Consider the following 20,725-nt stretch of genomic DNA (forward strand, 5'->3'; position numbering starts at 1 on the left):
GGGTTTTATTAGCTTTTTCGGCTGCTGTCAAACACTGCTGGCTCATATTTAAGTGATTGTTTACTAGGACTCCAAGATCAACTTAAGACTTCTTCAGGACTTCAAGAGAACTTAAGGGATGGCATTCAACGTTTCATTGTATTTCATAAAGAAACACGGGAAAAAAGTTAACAGGGCATATTGTAAGATAGTCTTTTAAGATTTTGGAAAGTTTGGAGAATAAGTCTAGAGGTAAGCCCAATGTGATATATATCCAAATTCATAAAACAGATTAAAGGCACCAAGAGTTGCTTAATGAAGGTAGGAACTTATCATGGTTAATGTACCTATAGCAATAGCAATAGCAGTTAGACTTATATACCGCTTCATAGGGCTTTCTGCCCTCTCTAAGCGGTTTACAGAGTCAGCATATCGCCCCCCCCCCCCAGTCTGGGTCCTCATTTCACCCACCTCAGAAGGATGGAAGGCTGAGTCAACCTTGAGCCGGTGAGATTAGAACCGCTGAACTGCAGATAACAGTCAGCTGAAGTGGCCTGCAGTACTGCACCCTAACCACTGCGCCACCTCGGCTCATACCTGCAGATTACTGGAAGAGTAAGAAGTGATTTTAACAAAAAATGAGGCACTAGTGACAGAATTTGAAATACTTACATGGAATCATATATTGGGACCAGAGGTGGTATTCAGCCGAACTGGTTCTGACGTCTAGTGGAAATTTTGAGTAGTTCATAGAACTGGCAAATACCACCTCTGGTTGGCCCTGCCCTCCCACCCCCATCATTCCCCGTCCTATATTCCCTTGTTTTTTAGCTCAGCTGATTCACGCGGCAGAGCGGAGTGCTGAGCCTCAGCTGAGCTAAAAAACAGTTCAGCTCACCAGTGCTGACACCAAGGGTGGTCTTTGAGTGCGGCGTGAGCGTGCAAAGTGTGCTCTCATAGAACCGGTAGCAAAATATTTGGAATTGGGATGCATCTGTAAATTGTTATTAACATATGATACAAAGGCAGAACAAATTAAAAACGGCATGACAATAATGGATGCCAAACATCGAAGAAGTCACTGCAGTGGAACAAGGGGAAGAGTTATAGAAACAAATCATCAAAGTTCACTCTAAACTGCAATTTGAGAGACATTTGTACAAAATGTTTTGTATGCATCTACCCCTATCAATGATTAACAAGACGAACAGCTCACACAATAACAAATGCTGCACATGTCATAATAAAGAAGAAACATTTCACCACATATGGTGGTTGTGTGAAAAGAAAACCCCCAAAATATTGAAAGGAAATACACCAAAACGTTCAGAGAATTTAAAAAATAAAATTTGAATTGAAATAACAATTATTTTTATAAGGAGTAATTCCAGAGGATATAAACGAGAGAATCACAATATGTTATGATTCATCCTGACAGCAGTAATAACTAATTTGGCGTAATGTTGCAAACGTGGTACAATGCCAACCATGTAAAAATGGGAGACCAGAATCAGAAAACACACAATGAAGTGAAAATGATTCCTATATATTTACAACAGAAATTTAACTAAATTCAAGCAAGTACAGTTCCCTTACATCAGTGTTTCTCAACCTTGGCAACTTGAAGATGTCTGGACTTCAACTCCCAGAATTCCCCAGCCAGCATTCGCTGGCTGGGAAATTCTGGGACTTGAAATCCAGACATCTTCAAGTTGCCAAGGTTGAGAAACACTGCCTTACATGATACAATATATCACAGAGGAAGGCAGATTTAGACATTTGGAATGTAGCTTTTAAGAAAAAGAGTTAAGACATCAATTTGAAAATATTAAATGAAAATGATTTAAATAAATATCAGCAGCAATCTCCAATGTTTAAAGGAAAGTTCAAATGTTTGAATAGTGACTATTGACTTGGAAAAATGGAAGGGAAAAATGTGCTATCAAAAATTCCTCCATATGATATTCTTGGCATTTTACTTTTTTTAAAAACTTCGTTTCAGTGCTTCCTTTTTTGTAGCTATGCAGAGATTCTCAGTCATCCAGGTCTTGGTTGCCCCAAAGGTGCTTTTTCAGGAGGCAACTGGACTTTCTTGGTTTTTCTTTGAAGACGTTTCGTTTCTCATTCCCCACTATCCTATCAGAGCTGAAGAAGCTTCTTGGTTGAGAAGCGACACATCCTCAAAAAAAAACAAAAAAAAAAAAAACAAGAAAGTCCAGTTGTCTCCTGAAAAAGCACCTATGGGACTTCCTTTCGTTATCTATACACTTTATCCTTTATTACCAGCTGGGGGAATGCAAAGTGACCAAATGTTTATAATCAAGCTTCATATTTTAAAAAAACAACAACACTCACCACCACCTCACCGCCCGCCCCCCGCCTCCCCCCCAAAAAAACCAATTCCATTGATTTCTACTAATGGTTTTTCAAAGCCCCATAACACAACATGTCATTTGCAATGCAAACTGTGTCTCTTTGCACATGTATCACAACATGGCATGCGGATATGTAAAGACAAAGATTGTGTTATGATGTCATTTTGCATGTTTTACTATTCTAACGAAATTGTAGCCTGCTCCGAACAGGCTGGAGAACAGGCGTGAGGAGTGTTGTCCTTTCCAATCTATGAAAAGACTATGATCTCCAGCTTTGAGAATAAATGACATCATACCAGTGGTGGGTTCCGGATTCTGTTCCACCAGTTGGAACGGCCCCGGCATCACCCGCATGCATGCGTGCAGTGTGCATGCATTGTAGCTGCAAACGACGCTTCCGCAAGCCTCCACAATGCTCCAGCTGCTCAGCGGAGTGTCACATGGGCGCTGTACATGCCATGCGCTTTAAAACACGGTAAGGAGCTCGCGGGATGGGTGTGCCCTCCAGAGCATCGTACCGGAACTGAACCTGGTGCTCTGGGCAGGCTCCAGTACGCCCGTAAAGAAAGAAAAGAAAAACCCAATAACAGAGGCAGTGGTTGAATGTGGCTTCAGGATCAATTATTGGATATATCAAGCTAAAATTCTGAACATATCCTGTATAATTGTTTTACAGATTGAATTGCACAACCCTAAATTAATTACATCGATAATCTATATTAATTTGTTGTAAATTCACTTAATCATCAAACTGAGAAACAAGCTCCATTGACCTCATCAAATTACTCAGAAATAGATCACTCATTTCCATGGAGATTGCTCCCAAATAAATGTTTGCATAATTGACGCATGAGCGCATCAGTCTATATAAACAAATAGTGACAGTTCAGTATGGTCATCGCCTGTAAAAGAGCCCATCAATTGTATACACTCTTTATTTTTGAACAAGCCAGTTGAACTCCGAGTCTTCTTCACTTTGAATACTCTGTGTAGGACAGGGGTATCAAACTCGATTTCATTGAGGCCACATCAGGGTTGTGTTTGACCTTGGAGGGCCAGATGGGCGTGGCCAGAGTAGGCTTAGCCAGCTCAACATTACTTGTGTCTGGGCACCTGTGCTGGCCTGAGAGCTCTGCCAGGGAAAACAGACTCCCGAGCTCCATTTTCAGTTGCAACAGCCTCCTGCAACTCTCTGCCAGCCAAAATGGAATACGGGAGGGCCATGCACAGCCCTCACGAGCTCCATTTTTGGTGTTGATGGCCTCTTGCAATCCTCTGCCAGTGAAAATGGAGCTCGGGAGGGCCACACACAGCCCTCCCAAGCCCTGTTTTCACTGGCAGAGGCACTGCAGGCTGGTCCTTCGCTGTTTCCAGGGCGGTATCCTGTGGGCTGGATCCTGTGAGTTGTATCAGGGCCCCGGACTTTGAGTTTGACACCCCTGGTTTAGGAGTTTACTCTCCTGTAAAGTTTTGCATGGTGTTTGCAGGGCATTCAAAGAAAGCTATGAAAGCTATTTCAGAAGCAAATTCTGTGTTACCTGACTGGCCTTTTCAGAACAGCAGTGCAGGCAATTTCTGCTGAAGCAACCTTTAGTCATGTACTTACCAGAGGATAGAAGTGGAGGTCTAAGTTGAGTAAAATTGCTTTTCTCAAAGGGCTGAGGCAAGATGAACACTTTCATATTTAAAATATGTCACACATAACAATATGTGCAAATGCAGATCTTATTTTGTCTCAAACACCTTCCAGCATTCATTAGCTAGTGAGAGCTCTCGACTTCAGACTGGAAACTTAACGATTGTTCAGTTATGACGGACCTCCTCAGAACTATTTACAATCCCTTTTCAAAATTACAATACCTGCACTACCACCATCATGGCCATGTTATCACATTCTGGGCAATTGACCAAATGCTCACTTTTGTGGCTATTTGCAGCATCCTAGGACTGCAATTTTTCACTTTTTTCTTTTTGCCAGTTTCCAGCATTTACTTCTGGTTTCCTGTAAAATAAATACCTATTGGGGAAATACTGTTGCTTTACCACTACCATGTTCTCTTAGTAACCATCACTCTCGCTTAACTACTGTAGTGTTTGTTTAACAACTGCTGCAAAAAATGTTGAAAAATTGGGTCCAGTCACATGATGTCTTGACTTACAACTACAAAGACTTTTGCAATTGCAATTCTAGGCTCAATTGCTGCCATAACTCGAAGGTTACCTGTGGTTCACAATGGAAAGACTAATAGATGCTGCACCATACCAGAGAATGATATTATTTGGAGATATTTTTGGCCTTAAAACCAAACAAAAGCTTTAGTGCCCCTTACCCTTATTATTCCCCCTAAAAGAAATCCTCAATGAAACAAGAGCCAAAAATATTAGCCTTACCAATTTGGGTGATGTTGCCATGTCTCTTTCTAGCTCCCTGTGGACTTCTGAACATTTTTTTTAATGTGATAAGGGGATAGGAGGGAAGCTGTTTGTTCCTTCCCAATATGTATGTCATGCCCCAGATTTGCTTTTGTTAAACATTTAGCCTTGCATTCAAGCCAGAAAGGCTCCCTGATATTATAAAGCTGCTCTTTAAGCAGGATAAAAATGCCAGAAAAGAAGACTGTCCTTGCCTTAATCTAGTTTTGTCTGCTGAATCATCATCCCCAGCTTTGCCCTTAGAAATAAAAGGGAAACCCAAGACATAAAACTGATTTATTTCTCTTTCAATTTTGTTTAGAAATGTTGCCAAAGGCTAATTTGGAACACTCCTTCCCCATGCAAAAAGGTAAACAGTAATAAAATTTTTTTACCTTCCATACAGGTGATAAAAGCCCTGTGCAAGTTTTAAAAATACATTTGGAGTGCTGCACAAAGATTCCACTAGGAAAAATATTTGTTTTTAAAAGTGGTAATGGCTCATCAATGGAGCAATAAAGTAGAACGAGTTCTGGCAATATTTCCCAGGCTGTGTATCTTCTACGCACTCACCTGGGAAGGAGTCCAAATAGTTGGTAGTACTTACTCGCAAGTAAACATACATATGCTTTATTATAGGGGTGTCAAACTCAAGGCATGGGGCCTGAATCCAGCCCGCGGGGTGCTTAGATCTGGTCTACACAGCCATCCTGGAAACAGCAAAGGACCGGCCCATAGTGCCTCTGCCAGGGAAAATGGAGCTCAGGAGCCCTTTTTCACTGACAGAGCACTCGGGCCACCACAGGCGCCCCCGACACTAGTGACGTCGAGCTGGCCACACCCACCCTGGCCACGCCCACCTTGCCCCTCCCCCAAGGTCAAACACAACCCTGATGCAACCCTCAATGAAATTGAGTTTGATACCCCTGCTTTATTATTATATTTATTAGTTTTATTAGTATATTCTTGACATTTTAGCCAATTATGGGATAAAGCATTTTAACAAGGGCGAGAGTCATCTTTCTGAAAGAGTGATGGGTCATGAGAAACAATTATTTCATTTTAAATGTTTATACCTCAAGGTACCCATGTCAGCAAGCATTGGCACACAAAGTTACAGAACTCATTCACAAATATTATTTCAGAAAGATACCAATTTCATTAAAACATTATAACATTAGTTCTAAATACAGTACAATATAGCAATAGCACAGCCCTGGAAATTTTTACATCATCACTCTGATTTTTTGTTTTTTATGTATTTCTTCTTAGAATGTTGAAAAGGCCTTTAAATATAAAAGAGCACTGTGGAGTCCATAAGAGATTAGGACAGTGTATATCTGATTCTGTAAAAATGATCAAATTTAATTTGCATTCATTTAGTCTGACTAAGCAACATTTATGTGTGTGGGGGGGGTGTGCAAATCAAAGTCAATACAATGATTGTACTTTTGCAATGCAAACCTCAGACCGTTTGAACATGTACTAAAGGCTCAGGGGCTTCAGGTAAAATAAATAAGTGTTTGTAATGTCCAAATTCATACTAGCCTCCATATATTTATTCTTTTGACTGCTCTGCTTGTTAACCTAAAATCACAAGTTTTGACCCGTAAAACGAAGCACGTTTAACTTTACACAACTGTTCCCTTTTGTTCATTGTGGTTTGATTGGAATAGGCTTTCTTCAATAAAAGGCAGATCCAATCTGGAAGCTTGGGCTGAAAAATCCCCCACAGGCAGTAAAAATAAAATACAAGTTATAACAAAATAAATACGATCAGGAAGACTAATTACATCCATTAGCTTTGCAGACTGGGAATTCTAGGAGCTGCTGTCTAAAAACCTCTGGAGCATAACAAATCTGTATGGAAACTATATATATCCTTCAAATGCCTACTCCCTTCCCACCCTCTCTTATTATTGACTGCCAATATAAATTGGAAGTCATTTACTGGTCTTTGCACATATGCAGCATGCAGTTTATGCAACAGAACTGAACAGAAATTCCAAATAATAGCAATAGCATTTAAACCTATACGCTGCCCCATTGTGCCTTGCAGCACTCTCTGGGAGGTTTATAATATCATATTGCCCCCAGCAATCTGAGTTCTCATTTAATGACCTCGGAAGAATAGAAGGCTGAGTCAACTTTGAGTCCCCCCAGGGTCGAACTCCAGATTGTGGGCAGGGGTCTATGACAATTCGCCATGGCCAACTTGCCGCAGGCAATTCACTGCGGGACATCTTGCCACAACCAATTTGCTTCAGGACAATTCACTGTGGAACAAGAGTGCCACTAATATCAAAGAAATAGCGGAACAGAATCGTTAAAGAAAGGATCCAAAAGGAGGAACAGAATGAAATGAGAATTGCAAAAATTAAAATATTTATTTCAAAAATTTATTTATTTTAAATAATTAAATAGAATTGTTAAGTTGTCCTAAGGCGAGTTGGCCGTGACAAGATGTTCTGCAGTGAATTGACTGGGGTAAGTGGGCCACAACAAGTTCGCTGAAGTGAGTTGGTGACAGGGAGTTGGCTGCAGCAAGTTGTCCCATTCCGGTGGGCAGAGTTTGCCTGAAAGAGCAAGAGCACTAGCAATAGCACTTAGACTTATATACCACTTTACACCCCTCTCTAAGCAGTTAACAGAGTCAGCCTCTTGCCCCCAACAATTTTGGGTCCTCATTTTACCCACCTCGGAAGGATGGAAGTGTTGTGGTCTTCCGGTGGCCTGCGAAGCTGGCAGCAGAGTCGGACAGTGAGGAGGTTGGTGAGGAACATGGGCCAGTCCCGGAGTATGGGGAAGGCTCGGAAAAGGCCTCTGCATCGGAGGCAGAGATGGAGCCAAGGACATCTGGTAGTTATGTGCTGCCTCCGGAGCCTCCGGAGTCTGACATCAGCGAGGCAGAAGAACAGTGGGAATCTGTTCCCAGTGTGCGCATGTGCAGAGCTGCCAGAAGGCAAGAACAATTAAGAAAACAGGGTCAACTCAGAAGTAAGGCTTGGAGATGACTAGCCCCTTCCTTAAGACATAAAAGAGGATCAAATGGGAGGTGAGCCTTTGCAGGAAGCAATTAGTTCATCTGGTCGGTTCAAGCTTTGAGTTCTGTTTGACTCTGTCCTAAGTTTGGCCTTGCAAAACTAATTGGTAATTAGGTTTCTGACAGCATTCCAAGGGAGATACAATACAATACAATACAATACAATACAATACAATACAATACAATACAATACAATACAGTACAGTACAGTACAGTACAATACAATACAATACAATACAATAGCAGAGTTGGTAAGGACCTTGGAGATGTTCTAGTCCAACCCCCTGCCTAGGCAGGAAACCTTATACCATTTCAGACAAATGGCTATCCAGCATCTTCTTAAAGACTTCCAGTGTTGGGGCATTCACAACTTCTGGAGGCAAGCTGTTCCACTGATTAATTGTTCTAACTGTCAGGAAATTTCTCCTCAGTTCTAAATTGCTTCTCTCCTTGATTATTTTCCACCCATTGCTTCTTGTTCTACACTCAGGTGCCCTGGAAAACAGTTTGACTCCCACTTTTTTGTGGCAACCCCTGAGATATTGGAACACTGCTATCATGTCTCCCCTAGTCCTTCTTTTCATTAAACTAGACATACCCAGTTCCTGCAACCATTCTTCACATGTTTTAGTCTCCAGTCCCCTAATCATCTTTGTTGCTCTTCTCTGCACTCTTTCTAGAGTCTTCACATTTTTTCTACATCGTGGCGACCAAGACTGAATGCAGTATTCCAAGTGTGGCCTTACCAAGGCATTATAAAGTGGTATTAACACTTCACGTGATCTTGATTCTATTCCTCTGTTTATGTAGCCTAGAACTGTGTTGGCTTTTTTGGCAGCTCATTATCATTCATTATCATTTAATGAATTTATAGGCCGTCCAATCCCAAAGGACTCCGGGCAGCTTACAACAATACATTTAAAAATAGAAAAGTTAAAAACACAGAAACATAGATTAAAAAAAGCCACAACATACACCCAGTCTAATCGGGGCTGACATTGTCTGGCTGACGGCACCCGGAGAAGGCCTACCCTGTGCGATCTTATCGGTCATTGGGAGATATGTGGCAGAAGACGGTCTCGCAGATATCCGGGTCCTAGGCCATGTAGGGCTTTAAAGGTAATGACCAGCACCTTGAATTGCGCCCGGAGACCAATAGGAAGCCAGTGCAGCTCGCGGAGGATAGGTGTGATGTGGGTGTACCTTGGTACACCCAATATCGCTCGCGCGGCTGCATTCTGACTAGTTGTAGTCTCCGAACACTTTTCAGGGACAGCCCCATGTAGAGTGCATTACAGTAGTCAAGCCTTGAGGTGACAAGGGTGTGAGTGACCGTGTGAAGTGCCTCCCGATCCAGGTAGGGCCGCAACTGGTGCACCAGGCGAACCTGGGCGAAGGTCCCCCTGGTCACAGCCGACAGGTGATGTTCTAATGTCAGCTGTGGGTCCAGGACTCCCAAGTTGCGGACCCACTCTGAGGGGAATAGATTTTCACCCCCCCAGGCATAAGGATGGACTAACTGAACTGTCCTTGGGAGGCAAAATCCATAGCCACTCGGTCTTGTTAGGATTGAGTGCGAGTTTGTTGCACACTTCTCGCTCATATTTAAATGGTTGTCCACTAGGACTACAAGATCCTTCTCACAGTTACTACTATTGAGCAAAGTACCACCTACAATGTACCTGTGCGTTTTGTTTTTCTTGCCTAATGTAGAACCTTACTCTTTTCACCATTGAATTTCATTTTATTAGATAGTGCCCAATGTTACAAGTTTGTCAAGATCCTTCTGTATCTTAAGCCTGTCTTCTGGAGTGTTGGCTGTTCCTGCCAGCTTGGTGTCATCTGCAAATTTGATGAGTTCCCCATTTATTCCCTCATCCAAATCATTGATGAAGAAGTTGAAGAATACTGGGCCTAAAACAGAGCCTTGGGGTATTCCACTGCATACGTCCCTCCATGTAGGTCAGAACAGGAAGGCTGAGTCAACCGTGAGCCTGGTGAGATTTGAACTGCCAAACTGCAGGCAGCCAGCAGTCAGCAGAAGTAGCCCGGAGTACTACACTCTAACCACTGCGCACATACTACATATGCTACAAGAAACTATATCTGAAATTGCCCCATCAAAAGACATTTTCACTTGTGCTCTCTCCCTTCCTTACAGGACATTAGAGAATCATCAATATAATAGCGCCATCGCTTAAGATCCTTACCGTGAACTAATCTCATCTAACAAATAGGCTAAGCTAAATTTGCACAGGCCTGATGCAGAATTATTGATATCTTCTTATCCATTTACAGTCTTTACAACATTCTTTGCAATCACCCTAAGGCAAAACAGTCTCCCTTGCAAATTTGCAGAGCTGCATCTTCCCTGAATGTCAGCCAACCAAATGCAATGTTCAAATGGCAGAGATGTATACACCTTTTCTTTTTAAAAATGCACAAGTCAATTCTACCTTTAATTAAGGTTAGCATGGAGATACCCTTGAATGAAGATTGGATCCTGATGGCAAGTTTTCTTTGCAGTGTTACCAAAGCACTTGGGCATGTCTTTTCTGGAATTTGGTTCCATGTAATTGGAGAGAAAGACCCTCTTTTGAAATGCGAGTAGAACAATCCTGGTATGAGCTTGGTAGCAAACAGAAATCCTGGAATGAGATGACTCAACAAAATGAAGATAATAAAATGATTTAATTCCTGATTCAAAATTATGGCATTAGCCGTCGCACTACCATCCAATCCATAAGAATGATCTAATGGCCCATCAAGGACAAGAAGGCCATTTTGTTTCATTTCCAATTTATTTTTTAAAAAACTGCTGAGATGCCATGTAGCAGCAACACCATTTATTTTCTCTTAACAGAAAGCAACTGGGCTTTTAATCTGTTCCAAAAACACTGAGCTTTGCTGAAGAACTAAATGTCCTCTCATCTTTCCTAACTCAATAACCAGTAATAATGCCAAACATAAATTAATACAACATGCTTTAAATAGTTTATGTCAGCAAACTTGGCAAGTTTTATGTTGAGGCATTTCTAATACTCTCTTTCCACAAAGAACATGGTCATCTGAGATCAAAGCCATTCTGAAGTATCAAAAGTAAGCAGCATTGGACCCGAGGATGCCAAACACATAAGGTTTGGAGCCTTCTATCACTTTTTTAATCAGCTCACACAGAGGCATTTTTTAATTTTCCTAGTTTCCAAGATGTTGGGAAATAGCCATCTGTCAGGCCTGCGGCCATTTTTTCTTTTGGACCTCAGGCCTTATTCTACTACGCATTTTCTATTGTGGGAAAATGGGAGGGGGGATTATATGGAGTTGTGTGATATGTAGCCATAACAAAATTCTTTCTAGAAAGCCAAGGTCATCCTTTGTCTCTGCACCTGGCCGGAACTGGATGGGTGGAACTGCCAGCATGGCAGTGGAAGATTGGACCATGTGATGGACTTCTGGTTGTAGGGGCAAGATCTTGAACTTTCAACTGGATGGGAAAACCTGGAAGCTTTCAGATTCGGGTTTTCCCAGATGTGCCAACATGGCTCTCTTAATAAATTGGAACTTTTGCCTTGGCCTCTGATTTACTTTTGGATGTTATTTGGAATCCTGACACCATCTTCATTTGCACTCGCGAAAAGGGCTGAGGTGAAGTTCTCCCTTTCCCAGCAGTCTTAATCAAGATATTCTTTGCAGGAACCAATCTGGGTTGGTTACCGGGATCAGAGGCTTAGTCTTCCCAGCTTTCAGACTCGTGGGATCTCATCTGAGTCAGTCACCAGTACCAGAGTTTTTGTCTTCTGGGCTTTCGGACTCATGCTGGAACCCATCTTCATGGAACTTCTCTCTAGCATTGGAGCCCATCCTCAAGGGAACTTCTCTCACACACATTCTGGTGTGAGATAAGTTCCTTGATGATGGATTCCAGCACAGATTCAAAAGCCGGAAAACTAAACCCAGATCGGATCCTGCAACATTATCCTGGGACACTGATATTTGTCTTCATTAGTAAGATACTCTTTCGTTTACTAACATTAGTCTTGTTGCAAAAGGAATTGCTTGCTGAGGAGGAATTAGGATGGGGTCCCAAAATTCTCACCAGGGGTGGGGGCAGTCTAAAGCCATTCCCAATAAAGCTTCACCATCAGGATAAGTTTCAACCCTACCAGGTAAACCAGACCAGGAAATCAGCTACATAGTAACGTTGTACAGAAAGTGGCTATAGTAACAAAATTTTGCACATCTGATTGTGCTGTACCACCACCACCGCCACCACCTCCTCCTCCTCCTCAGGATTACGAGATGTTTACTTGATCATGTAGTCCTGGATTTAAAACCATCTTCAACTCTTTTTGTCTAGGCAAAGATTCCTGCGTATGTTTCCCTCCTTACACCCTAATTTAAATTTCAGCCAATCCTGAATTTAATTGCTTTGTGGGTCTGTGTGTATTGTTGTGTTTGCCTCTTTCTCTGTGTGATATCTCTGCTGCTTCAGCAATCATTATCAGGTAAAATACCTTTCTTCCCCACCGTGATCCCTGTGTGTAGGCGAGACAGCATATGTACATTATGGTCCTGCTTGCAATTTGGCTATTTATTTTATACTAAGAACAACACTGCCATTATACCTGGCAAGATCAAGAGTGACTGATGGTTGGCACGAAAGAACAGTCTTTTCTTTTTGCCCTCTTCCTCTGAGCAGCAGGTGGAGAGGAAAAGATGACGACAAATTTGGCTGGAAAGTACTTGGGGCCAAGAGTGACATCCGCAGGGCGAAAGAAGCATAAGCATGTATCAGCAATATAAGCCCTGTTATATAAAGAGCAACAGCCAATTAGCAGACATATTAGCAAGATGTAGTAAGAATAACAAGTATGACTGACTAAAGGAAAATAGCATAGTGATGTGACTTGGCAAGTAATGGACTCAGGCAATACGCATGTCACACAGATAAAGGCAGCTGCTCTACTAGTGCAACTAAAAGTGGAACTCTGAAGGGAGGGGTAGGAGGAAATACATTTATATCATTTGTTAACGGCTGAGAACGAGTATCTGATGACCCTCAAGAGATCTCAGGATGATCAGTAGATGCGATAAATTTCTAGGTCAGCCTGAATAATTGCAATCTAGTATATATTGCAACCTTATATTGTGGGAAGTTATCATCCAGCCCTCTCCCAGAAAAATGAAATATCCTAGGAAATATTGAAAAGGCAGAATATTTCTCTGGATGTGAAAAGAAACATGTTTTAAAAGACAGAATAGTTGCCTATACCTTCCTGCCCATCCCCAGCTAATGGGCATTTAAGATGACCCAGCTAGCCCACTTTACATAATAAAGACTTCTCCTCACTGCAGCTGTAGGGGGAAGGGATATTACTCAACTGACCACAAGGCATCTGAGAACTCATCACAGCCTAGAGAGTAGCCCCCTGCATGGCACCATGGGAGTTTGATAACCAGTCAGAATACATTTCTTACACAGGAACAGGAAACAGAGAGGTGGGACTAAACAGGGTATAAAAAGCCTAGCAAGCCCCTTCCTCAGCCCTTCTCTTCTTCTTCACCTACATTGAAACATGTGATCACCTTTTCTGGTCAGGGCTCAAGCCATGTGGCCCTGTCCAACAATAAACCATCTTTCCAAGCAGCCTCCATGTCTCCAGTGTCTTCTTCCCCACTTGGAGCTGAACCCAGAAGGACATTTCTTTCAACAATATGAAACCGGAACGCTTGTGAAACTATACCAGGACAGACCAACCTGGTCTGATTTTATAAGATGGAGAGAAATATTTGGAGATGGGTGGTCCTTCAAATATCCAGGTCCTGTGCTGCGTTATCTTTAAAGATAGCCACATTTACACAATGCCTTATCTGGCCACACATTTCTATAACAGCAACATGTTCCATTTTCATGAAACAGCAAAAAACACTGGAAGATTTATTTGCAAAATGTTTCTGCAAATCATCCCACAGATAACATTTTGCAAAGAGATCTTTCTGCTTTCTCATTTGTTTCGATCTGTATTTTCTGTACTGCAGCATTTTTGATCTTGGCTTTCAAACATAAAATGCAAGGAACAGGCTTCTTCTGATAAAAGAGCCAACTGCTTCATCATCAGAATTTATTAGAGATACAGCATCTAATGAGATGAGTGCTATATTGCCTGCTATGAGTTAGGTGTTATGGCAATTAGGGCTTGCCTATGACTACTGAACTGTGACAATTTCATCAACATCTCACTGGGTTCACATGAAAACGCTAATTAGCAACACAGGATATTCACTAAAGACAAAAGATGTCTGGGAAAAAAGCTATTGTAATATAGAGACTTACATTACTTTCTTGTCATCCTCTTACATACCTGCTGCATTTATATGCATTTTAGAGAAGATTCATGATTTGCAAGCTGTTTTCTCTAGCATTTTGATTGTAAAAGACAAGCTTTTAGTCTTTGAAAAAAATATAAAGACAAAAAATAAGCCTGAAATCCCCAAATTTCCAGTGTCTAGTAAGGAACTTCTAGTACACGGGTGTCAAACTCACTGTATTATGTTGCCATCACATGATGTATCGTGGTGTTTTTTCCCTTCGCGGAGCTGGGGTGGGTGTGGCCTGTGCATGATACATTGGCCCATGGACCGCCAGTTTGACATCCCTGTTTTACTATTTACCAATTTCACACAAGGCAAATTATCTTCATTTCAAACATGGAAACTAAGAAACTACTGCACTAAAGTGGTAATCCTTTGTAATTTACATGAGAATTAGGCTCCGTTGAAGACAATGGGTTTTAATCTATAAACATCCACAGGAATTCAGCATTCTAGATTTGACCTCCCAGTTACTTAGAAATTAGTCCTCTTGGTATAACCAAGACTTACCACCAAAGACCATGTTAACTGTATGTTTTTCTCAAACTTCTCAAACATCTCAAACATTTAACTATCAAATATTTACTGGATTCAAAAAACTATTCATCCATGGGGGAAACCTCCAAAAGCCATAGCTTGAAATCCCTTTGTTAAGGACTGACCAAAATGTCACAAAAGACTGTTCCTGGCTTGGAAATCTGTGAAATTCTCCGTTAGGCAACATATAACAAATCAAATGTTGTAACATTTTTCCTGATCTCAAATGCAAGTGCACACTTTCAGATTTTCTATGCATATTGGATTAATGAAAACAGCTCAGTATTTTGACAGCCCTTAAACTTTGAGCCAAGCGTTTCTTTTCAGAAATATATGAAAAATGGACTATTCTGTCCACTTACTCTAATATGTGTTAAATTCGGTATTTCATATTGGTTGTAATTTCTAGTTGGTGCAAAACATATACACAAAGCGACAAAAATTCAACTGTATCAGATGTCTGCTTGTATTATACATTCATGAAAAAAACCGTTGAGTAACACCATTAGACCACAACGTTGGAAAAACTTGAAAAGCTGATAGGTAATCCGTTATAACTACCTGCATGGAATTAGCAACCTAGTTTCATACTAGGTAAGGCAAGATGAGCAATGGGAGATGAAAATATGTAAAGAGCTTTATCTATTTTTGTATCTTGTATTTTGTAAATCTTGCCTTTTTTATATAACTTTCAAATAAGGAAAAAAAAAAGAGAACCAGGTCATCCCCTGAAGAGGAGAATATGTAAACACAACAACGGATAGAGTGGATGGAGGGAGGAGTAGAAGGAAAGATAGGAAGGAGAGGAGAAAGGAGAGGAATAGGAGAAAGGGAAAGGCAGAGGAAGAATGGGAGGGAATGTAAGAGTAGGAAAGAGGGGAGGAATGGGAAGAAGAGGGGAAGGGTAAAGGGGAGGAAGGGGAAGGAGAGAAGGGAAAGGAGAGGAGGAAGAGAAGAAAGGGGGGTAGGAAGGAGGGAGGGAAGCAAGGAGGGAAGGAAGGAAGGAGAGAAGGAGAGAAGAAAGGAGGGAAGGAAGGAGGAAAGGAAGGGGGAAAGGAAGGAAAGAAGGAGAAAAGAAAGGAGGGAAGGAAGGAAGGAGGGAAGGAAGGAGGGAAGTAGAGAAGGAGGGAAGGGGAAGGAGGGAGGGAAGGAAGGGGAGTAGGAGAGAAGAAACGAGGGAAGGAAAGAGCGAGGGAGGGAGGGAGGGAGGGAAGAAGAAGTAGGACAGTTGTAAGATAAGATGGATCTATGGGATGTTAAAAAAGCAATCTTCAAGTATATTGTTAACAGTAAGGAAAAATTGTTATAAATACATATTATTAATAACAGTTATGAGATCATATAATTGTGAATGTATATATGAAATTGATAAAATAAAATAAATTTATAAAAAAAAAACCTATGTTTCTGCCAGGGAGGAAAGGAAAGTGGGAAGGAGTGGAAGGGGAAAAATAACTTATTCTTAATTTCTATAGGCTCCAGGTACTTCTATTTCAAATCCATCACAAAAATTCTCCGAAAACTCTTTGCCACTCTTTGACAGCCGTAAACACTCTTATCAAAGACAAGGAACGCTGGGAAATGTAGTAAATCCGTGCTTCATAGCCTTAGAACCCTGCTGTTAGATAAGCGAGAAACCGCTCTTCGGGCGACATTTCTCTTAACCCTTTCCTTCCCAACGTTGACTGCTTGGACTTAACATAAGCAATAAATCGGGTGTGGGGGGGGGGACGGGGGCGGTGAAGGAAGTCCCGCCTTTGGTCTTGCCTCTAATTGGAGGACGAGTAAGCGGAAGTGACGTCATTCCCGTAAGTGGGCATATGCTATGGTGGGAAGTTGGTGTCTCGGGTAAGTTATAAGGCCGGCTGGCGCGGGAAGCGGGCTTTCCGACGTCGTTTCCTCGCAGCCGGAGCTCTGGCTTTTTCTCCGGGTTTGAGCCGTCCACGTCGATCGCCGATCGACGGGGGATGGGAGGAGGGCAGGGGCGGGAGCGATGGGCCAACGAGCGTGGAGAGAAGCTTGGGCTTCTCGGCTGGCGGGATGATCCGAGGGAATTTTCCCAAACCACCCACAGATCCCCAGAACCGGTGCTTGTAGGAAGCGACTCGTTACTTCATTGCAACACGTGTAGGCTTGTGCACGTCTGAACGTGGTTGTACGGGATCTCCCTTTTCCCCGCCTGAAATCAGGCTGGGCTGGGAAGTACCATGAGTTGCCTATTGCTGCCCTAGAATCTTTGCTTCCCTCGACTGAGAAGGTGATCCCATAAAAATTCGAGTAGTAGTAGTAGTAGTAGTAGTAAACCACTGCTGCCAGTCAGTGATATTTGTGATACATTTTTAAATGTTCAGTTGACTGAGTTTCATGGTTAATGAATAAAAAAAGTTGTTCTTATCCTTCTCCCCCTCCTTATTATTATTTCTTTTATTCATTAAACATGAAAGTCAATCAACTGAACATTATTATTATTGTTATTGTTATTATTCATTGCAAAGTCAGCCAGACCTTCAGACTGGGTTGGGTATTTTTGTCTACCTATCCGATTCTTACCAAGGACCTGGGATAGGCAGATCTAGATGATGATAATGATTTGGCTGCTCTCCACAACTGTTTATCCTTGCAATGTTTAGGTTTTTTTGTCTTGTCATGAGACTTAGAGATAACATGAAGCCAACTTCCAAAATTCTGTTAAAATGGAGGGATGTCTGGGTTTTCATAGTAAGGGCTGCTACGATTTGTCATTTTCAGTTGCTGAATGTTTTGAGACACAGATTGCAAAGCGATGTTGTGACACATGGGGAAGGGGTGTTTTTTTAAAAAACAGAAGCAGATAGGTCTAAAATTACTAGTCATGTTTTTTCTTACATCCCTTTCATCTTTGTTTCACAAGTAGATACAGGTAGTCCTCAACTTACAATACTTCATTTAGTGACAGTTCAAAGTTACAACAGCACTGAAAAAAGGGGGTTACGACCATTTCTCGAACTTTGCAGCATGCCCATGGTCACGTGATTTACATTCAGATGATTGACAAATGACTCACATTTATGACAGTTGCAGTGTCTGACAAGCAAAGTCAATGGGGAAGCCAGCAACTTCCAACAGTAGTGTTACTAATTTAAGATCACATGACCACAGATCACTGCAGCTTTCCTAACTTTGTACAGTTGCTGATTGAATGGTCATTAACGGAGGATTCCCTGTACTAGTACTGGAATTAAATTTTATCTTACATTTTGAACATCCTCAGAAATCAAGGAGAAGATGTAGAGCTGCATAAGAATCTTCATAGACTGTAGGTTTTATACCCGTGTTCAAAGTGTATGCTCTCCTGTACCAACTTTTGGGGTGGTCTATAAATGAATCAGATAAGTGTAAGTTTGGTTCCCATAAGGAAGTAGCATACGGAGAATGGCTTGAAATTTGTAATTTCATACCCACATTATCATGAAATGAAAGATAGAGGATTTTGTTACCCATCCTGCCAAGGTGCCAAGAGCAGAAGCTACGGGAATCCAGATGGACAAGTTACAAATTGCATTTAGTCTTCAGCCATTCTCTGTGTAACCCATGAGAGCTTTCTCCGTCATCATTAATAAAGGGGAAATCAGTTTTTATTAATGAAAGGAGGGGAGTTAAAGTCTCACCTTTCCCCTCTGAGGATTCATACCTGTGGATATATGAGATGTAGCAAGAAAGAAAATGGATGTGAGTAGTAGGTGTCCTGCATGTAGATCATTGCCCTTTGTAAAAGCCCACAGTACAGTATAGCCCCTCCAAAATATATATATATATATATATATATATATATATATATATATATATATATATATATATATATATATATATATATATATATATATATATATATATATGTTCATCTCCATCATAGAGTGCTGACAAGCCCACTTGGGGAAAAATGCAGTCCAGAGTAACTGGTGATGATAGCTGTTCATATACATCAACTTGATGTATAAAGCAATAAATGATCCTAATAAACTACTTACGTACTTGAAAAACATGTTAAATTCATAATTTAGTAATGCAGATTTAGTGTCTTGTCTTGAAAAAAAGTGATGACAGTTTGGAAGCATGAGGCATTGGGTGGGGGGAGAGCGAGGCTGCAGGGTAGCTGAGACAATGATGGAAAATGATGATGATTAGTAGGTGGAGGAGATGTGGATACAGGCTTTGTATGAAATGTGATCATACCAGAACTGCAGGGCCTTGGTATATATATATCTTCTATCTTTTTCTTGGATCTTCACTTAACAATAAATGATGTCTGTTGTTTTGCAATCTTCTTTCTTTTTTAAAAAAATGTTTGTTTCTTTGTTTGATTATTTTATTAAATTTATATGCTGCCATCTCACTATCCAAAGTTGCCTACATATCTTCAAATAAAATTGAAATCCAGTGACTACTATTTTGTTCCTTTCTGCATTATAATTGTTATCTTCTAGCCATTTCCATTTTTCTAAAGTTTTCTCAGAACTGACCATTTTGGAGGGGTTTTTTTATTTAAAAAAAAGAATTGAAACAGCTAGTCCTCAATTTAGACCACAATTGAGCCCAAAATTTATGTTCCTAAGTGATAAATTTGATAAGTGAGTTTTGCCCCATTTTACAACTTTTCCTGCCACATTCATTAAGTGAATCACTGCACTTGTCAAATTAATAACCCAGTTGTTAGGGGTATCTGGCTTCCCCATTGACTTTGCTTGTCAGAAGGTTGCAAAAGCGGATCATAGGATCCCGGGACACTGCAACCGTCATAAATGTGAGTCAGTTGCCAAGCATCCGGATTTTAATCACATGACCATGGGGATGCTGCAATTGTCATAAGCATGAAAAACTCTCATGTCACTTTTTTCAGTGCCGTTGTAACTTCAAACGATCACTAAATGGACTGTTGTGAGTTGAGGACTACCTGTACTGGCTTACTGGATTTTTTCTTCTTCCCCTTTCACTTGGCTATCAGCAACAAGTGTTGCAGGTCTTTTATTGAAAGTTCTCTGCAGATGGGACTGAAACAACTCAGATCGGTTCACCAACAAATGTGCGCTCGACAAAAGCGTGCCGACAAAACTGTGGCGAGAAAACCGCGAGGTCAAAATCGCGCCGATGAATGCGCACAGAAGCGCGCCAACAAATGCGTGCCCATGAAAGTGCACCATCAAAAAACAACGTAATAAACCTAACCCTAAACATAAACCTAACCCTAAACCTAACCCTAACCCTTAACTTAAATTGCGCTTTTGTGGGCACGGTTTTGTTGGCGCGTTGTTGTGGGCGTGGTTATGATGTTGCGGTTTTGTCGGCGCGCTATTGTCGTGCGCGCATGTGTCGGGTCACGACCTAGAGATCTAAGTAAGTCTTCTTTCTCTACTTTGTTGACCCCAGCCTGCTTTGTGAGAGCCATACAATTTGCCTTTATTTTGGGCAGTTCTTTTATAGCAGCAAAGCATTTCAAATCACATATGAAATCGGGTAGAAGCCACCAAACACTATTGTTAGTGGCTTCTCATTTCTTGGGAGAAAACCTGCCCCTGATATCTTCATTATCCAATCTTCAGTTGAAACATTTAATAGATGTTCTATCTCTTCAAATCCTTTGTCTTGTTCTAATAGACTTTCTATACTTATTCTTCCTTTAAAAAAACAAACCTGGCTTTTATGTTATTAACATTTCTTCTGCTTCCCCATGATGCCTCTTTATTTAAGTAGAAATGCACACAGTGTCTCATGTTCTTTTGTTTCTTTTCAAAGCCCTGAGAATTTCAAACTTTTTTTTTCAGTCAATAAAGCTTTTCTTTCTCCGCTTGAGATGTTATTACCACCGCACTTCATTCACACATCCTTTTCATTACACAGATTTATTAGGCAGGGGAAAGTGCACCTTAGCAGTAATAATTAACAAAATAAAATAAAAAATCTGAGAGAGAAAAATATCTCAGGGGTTGCCACAAAGAAGAGGGAGTCAAACTATATACTCCAAAGCACCTGA

The 20,725-nt window shown here is 41.1% G+C and overlaps 1 protein-coding gene across 3 annotated transcripts in view; it reads left to right on the forward strand.

The window, feature by feature from the left end:
• Window positions 1-16,516: 16,516 nt before the first annotated feature.
• The window catches only part of CWC22 (CWC22 spliceosome associated protein), a 53,001-nt gene continuing 48,792 nt past the window's right edge, over window positions 16,517-20,725 (forward strand). For 2 of the 3 annotated variants that reach the window (XM_087708323.1, XM_087708336.1), the window contains exon 1: window positions 16,517-16,566. The gene's annotated coding sequence lies outside the window, so the exon portion shown is untranslated. Of the gene's footprint in view, window positions 16,567-16,848; window positions 16,976-20,725 lie in introns of those variants that run through there. The other variant, XM_087708330.1, reaches the window with a different exon arrangement.

Source organism: Thamnophis sirtalis, unplaced genomic scaffold (assembly GCF_051295495.1).
Source record: "Thamnophis sirtalis isolate CommonGarterSnake01/CBP01778 unplaced genomic scaffold, rThaSir2_p1.2 scaffold_1, whole genome shotgun sequence".
Taxonomy (NCBI): domain Eukaryota; kingdom Metazoa; phylum Chordata; class Lepidosauria; order Squamata; family Natricidae; genus Thamnophis; species Thamnophis sirtalis.